We start from the raw sequence: 6,000 nt of genomic DNA, 5'->3' as shown, positions 1-6,000 counted from the left end.
CTCAGTCGGTAAAGCATGAGACTCTTAATCTCAGGGTCGTGGGTTCGAGCTCCATGGTGGGCATCCTTTTTAAATACAAATTGAAGATGTTTCTTCGAGGCAACGGAGCAATGTCTGATTCTGTTCACATTGTATACAGTATTGCAACAAAATTACTTATTGGTCATTGTCAAATAGCAATTGCTATTGTAAAATGCATGCATCGTTTATAGCTATAACGATACTGAAATAAATAATCTTACTTTTTTGGGTTGGCTTCAATCCGTTTCTTTTTTTACAATTGTCATTACATCTTTCATGGAGCAACAGTTGGTATGTGCGTAATAAACCCAATCGGGCCTTGATACAATAGACAACCCTAGTCTGTGCTGAAATAAATAATGCAGATTTTTACTGTAATGGCCGAGTTGTCTAAGGCGTCAGACTCAAGAACTCTGTGTTTCCAAAGAATTGTGTGTTCTGATATCCAAATGGAGATGTGGGTTTAAATCCCACTTCTGACAGTTTGATTTTTACTTATTTTTAAAATGAATAAATGTGTTTACTTTACTATAAAAGATTGTTTCAAGGAAATCAACAGCTGATACCAAACTCTTGTCAGCACTCAATACCATTTTAGAAGTTGATTTGCTATTTGTTTGGTTTCCACACTGTTTAGCTGTTCTTTTCCCACCCAGCTGTTATATTAATCAGGAAGGCTATTTCCGTGGCCAGCACGAAGCGCCAGCAAACAGAAGAGCCTCAACAAAAGAGCCGGGAGTCTAGCTGTGGGAGTCCAGCGAGGGGAGGCCTGCCTCGAGACGCTGTTCGAATAGATCCTAACCTAACAGCGCTCTGGATGATGCCATCTACTAGTCAGGTCTGTACCCTCCACCGCACCGCTCCCACTGTGCCTATTTGTCTTACCTGTCCTGCTATGACTGTCTCTCAATTCCCTGTTCTGTCCTCTCGTCCTCGTCCTCTGCCCTCTCTCCACTGCTGCTCCTCCAACCCCTCTAACCTCATCCCGCTGCCTCTCCCCCCTCCCGCACACTCTCTGGTGCACTCTGGAACTGTCACTCTTCTGCTAACAAAGCTGATTTCATCTCTGCCTTTGCCTCCCACCTCTCTCTCGATTTCCTTGCTCTCACTGAAACCTGGCTGTCCCCTGATAACACTGTAACTCCTGCTGCCCTGTCCTCTCTCTACGTCCTGTCCCATACCCCGCGTCTCCCTGGACAGGGAGGTGGGACTGGTATTCTCCTCTCACCCTCCTTACTCTTTTCGGTCCACTCCAACCTCTCCTCACTTGCCTTCAAACAACCCCCTATCACTCCCCTCCTTAAAAAACACCCTCGACCCCACCTCCCTCCAGAGCTACCATCCTGTCTCCCTCCTACCCTTCCTCTCCAAAACCCTCGAGCGGGCTGTACACCGCCAGCTCTCTGCTTTCCTGTCCAGCCACTCTCTGCTCAACCCTCTCCAATCTGGCTTCCGCTCTGCTCACTCCACTGAAACCGCCCTCCTGTCTGTCACCAACTCACTAAACTCTGCCTTAGCTGCCTCTCTGTCTTCTGTCCTAATTCTCCTCGACCTCTCTGCTGCCTTTGACACTGTCGATCACTCAATTCTACTATCCTCTCTCGCTGACCTGGGAATCTCTGGCACTGTTCTGGCCTGGTTCTCCCCTAACTCTCCAACTGCACTTACCAAGTAATAAAAGGTTTGAACACAAAACAGGACAAGGCACTTCACGCCAAAATAAAGAGACAAACAAAACGGACTATACAGTGCACGGACAGACACACAAACAAACACGGTGAGTTTTAAATAAACAAGTATTGTGCTGGTCCTACCAGCACGTAATAGCAATTGATATTTTAAAGTTATTCTCCTTCTCTCTCTCACCCGTTCTCCACTCTCGAACACCCAACCCTGAGTGAATGGTACGTGTCTCTATATATACTGTTGTGCTGGGATTGAATTACTAATTAATTTTTCACTTGAATCCCAGCACGTGAATTAATTCTGTGCAACCCCGTGCTCACATATTACATTTAACCAGCACGTGAAGTGATTTGTGCCCTCCTCGTGCCTAAATACAAATCTACCTTTTAAAATCACACGTGAAACACAGACCCGTTTATATCTCGTGTACCAATGACTATACACCAACATTAACACACGCATGCAACATACAACATATAACACACAAATGCACACAGGGGCAGGGCACATTGCCACAGACACTCACTTGCCGATTCTTCCTGAGCAACATATGAAGAATCCGACCCTTCCTCACCAACTACGCCACCCAGCTCCTGGTCCAGGCCCTGGTACTCTCCCGTCTAGACTACTGCAACTCCCTCCTGGCTGGCCTCCCTGCGTCCGCCACCTGTCCGCTCCAGCTCATCCAAAACTCTGCTGCTCACCTGGTGTTCTCTCTGCCTCGCTTCTCCTACGCAACCCCACTGCTCCGCTCACTCCAGTGGCTCCCAATCACCGCTCGCATCCAGTTCAAGACTCTTGTACTAGCCTACAGATGCCTTGACCAGACTGCACCCAGCTACCTCCAGACCCTCATCTCTCCCTACACCTCCACTCGACCTCTCCGCTCCTCCTGCACTAGATGACTGGCTCTACCTCCTCTACACTCCCCTGCCTCCATAACTCGCTCCTTCTCCACCCTCGCCCTGCAGTGGTGGAATGACCTTCCTACAGATGTCAGGACTGCCCAGTCCCTGACCACCTTCCGGTGCCTCCTCAAGACTCACCTCTTCAGACAGCACCTGTAGAACTCCTCTGTTTTTCCCTCTGGACACTTATCACTCTTCCTTAAATGTGCTTTACTTGCTCTTATCTGCCCCCTATTTTACTACATCTAATCCTGTACTTGAGAGTACTCTAATCTGTCAAGTGTTATTTAAACTATAGTATTTTGTATTTAATTATATCCTGATGTAACTATCACTGACACTGTTATCTGCTTCGTTATTGAATTGTATTTTGTCATACTTGTACTTGCTTGAACCAAAGTCATTGTATTTATCTTGCTCTTAATTGTATTAATACTGTACTGTGATTCTTGAAATGTATTTTGGTTTACGACTATAAGTCGCCCTGGATGCAGCAGCAAAGGTCATTCAAAATGATCTAGACAGCATTCAGAACTGGACAGACATATGGCAAATGACATTTAATAGAGAAAAGTGTAAGGTACTGCACACAGGCAATACATTTCTCCCCCCTTCCTTTCTATATTGGTTAATTGTAGGCTCTAGTATTTTTTTTAAACATCACTGAGACCCTTGTCCCTGTGCAACCACAATGTAGAAACATATAGAGAATGTATGTGAATGGATAATAAACATCACTGCTGTTTCTCTTAAAGCGTGTTTATTTATTTATAATACTGGAGCCTGTCTTAATACTGTATTACATTCTGAATATGAATATAGCTGAATTATTAATTGTAGATAATACTTAGAATACCAGATACATATTTAGCATTAAAAAGAGCAGTGTGCTATACTGTAATGATGCTCCAGTCAGTCTGCCCGGACTGCACCAGAACCATCTTGAAAACACGAAGCCTCCAATAAGCTAATTTGTAAAAGTTAGTAAAGAGTTGCGCTAATAATGAAGATAAATTTGAACTCCTAGCTGGAGCAACGAGAGAGGGCGAGAGGGCGGGGCAGAGAAGGAGGGGGAGACGCTGCTAGGCAACCGGCTCGTGAACATTCCACTCAGCTGAGCAGAGACCGTTAGGATTTAAAAATGCGAACGTTCCGAGCGGCGTTAGGCGCTTCGTTAAATTAACACACAGTTGCTGGCATTTTAATTTTGAAGATAACCATATTTTAAATACTCAAATAGCACAGTATTAAAAAAAATATACTTTACTTCAGTTCCAGACCGTTTTCCAACAAATTAAAAGAAGTGCATATTTATAATATGCATATTTGTTATGATATTAAGACTAAACAAATGTTCTACAGTTTGGTGTATAATTTATTTATTTATTTAATGTTGTAGTATTTCTTTTTTAATATTGTCTTGTTTTCACAAAATAACACCCATACATTATCAGTTCATCTGCTAGAGTAATCAAATCACAAATATTACTCTTCAGTAATTCATACACAGACATGCTGTGGTAACTTCAAGAAGTTAAAATGTAAGGCTGGATTCAAGTTTAACCAGATAAATAAGTAAATACATTAATAACGACATGAAACAAAAATATGTTTTGGTAGCTCATACGTAGGCCTATTTAAATTACAAAATGCGACCTGTTTTAGAAATTGATTGATATACTACCTGCCATTTAAATCTAAATTATATTTAAAACTGTTTGAGGGGCAGACTAGTATAGATGATTTCTAAAATCCATTAATATGTACACCACATTAGCACTCAGAGAAACATAGAAATTGATAATTTGTAAATAATTAGCTGTGGGATTATAATAAGAATTATGGATCATGGATTTTTGATTAAAATACACCCACATGTATTTCTGTTTCATGTCGTAATTTATTTATTAATTTCATTTTTATCTCTTGCTTGTGCCACGGCTTGTCTCTGTATCAATTCACTGATATTTGAGGTTTTGTTTAGTACACACTAGCAGGTGATCTGATAATCTTATTGATGTTATTTTGTGAAAACAATAACACGTTAATACTGTGCTACAAAAAAATGACTCGCCGTGTTCTAACGTGTGCGGGTGATGTCATGGGTTGTCATGGCAGCGTCGATCATCACGGGAGGGGTTATCAGTGGTTGTCGGAGAAACGCTGGAGTTCCGCTGGCTTCCGAGGTATCCAACCCGAATATCTAAATCAATACATTGACAACAAAGGAATGTGACATATAAACCTAATGACTACATTAATGAAGCAGTAATACACGACAGGGTGTGTGTGTTATCATGAGGTAATATCACCATGCCTTGGGTGCGTTGGGAGACACTAGACGAAGTCGAGTTCTTGAACCGCCCAGGAAGTGGTGATATATCTCATGATAACACACAGACCCTGGAGTGTATTATTGCTATTATTAAATGGGTCTAGGAGTGTGGTGTTGTTGACAAATGAAGACTTTAAACCTTATTTTAATAATTCACTGAGAGAAGTAGTTCTACAGTAACTAAAAATGGTTAGATTAACAATTAAATATTTGATTTTAAACTGTTTTGTATAATATTTTCTTTTTCGGGGCTTTGCTAATAGTTTCTTGTTTAGGCTTTGTAGATATTGAAGTGGATCATTGTTTCAACGTGTATGTCTGGGTTTTGTCCAGTAGATGGCGCTGCTGCTGCTGCTGTGATGTTTTGTTTAGCAGAATGCAGTTCACGTACCGTGTTACAAACGGTACGGCGCTGCACAGAGCGGTACAAACTGTGCAATTAAAATCTCCGGTAGTACTACAGACGGGCCGCCGATAATCATCTCTGATTAACCCAACATGAATATAAATACAAACCCAGTCTGTTTCAAAGAGCACTCAGAGTGATGGCGCCGGAGAGTCTGATAGCAGGTTTAATAATATGAATGTGGCTGCTCGAGTTTTGCATCAAACTCAGTGTCCTCTATATAGTATAAACACATTACACAAGGGGTTGCCAGCGGGTGTAGTGAATTCAGTTCCAATATCTCAGCTCTCTCATAGATATGTTAAAGCTCAAAGAATGGAACTTCTGGTTCAGACTGGTGCGCGGATCTAAAGATTCCCCGCATCGGGTGTACCGGTTTGTTACGGAACGTGTTTCGTAAAATGAGTTTATCCAGTAACAGACAATATAAACCACAGTCAAAACAAACATGAAGAGAACATGTTGCCAAGTAGTGGTTTGTTTAACCAGTAACTCAAATTACTTAAAAAAAACAAACAAAAAAAACACAACCTCATTTCTATAGTGTTAAAACTGAAGAAGTTAAACTAATACCTTACTTGGAGCTCTCACCAGGGACCACTTTCAGTAAAAGACGTATTAATCTCAGTGAACAAAATGAATAC

Source organism: Acipenser ruthenus, chromosome 32, assembly GCF_902713425.1.
Source record: "Acipenser ruthenus chromosome 32, fAciRut3.2 maternal haplotype, whole genome shotgun sequence".
NCBI classification, from domain to species: domain Eukaryota; kingdom Metazoa; phylum Chordata; class Actinopteri; order Acipenseriformes; family Acipenseridae; genus Acipenser; species Acipenser ruthenus.
The sequence above is the reverse complement of the archived record's forward strand: the minus strand, read 5'-3'. Positions refer to the sequence as shown.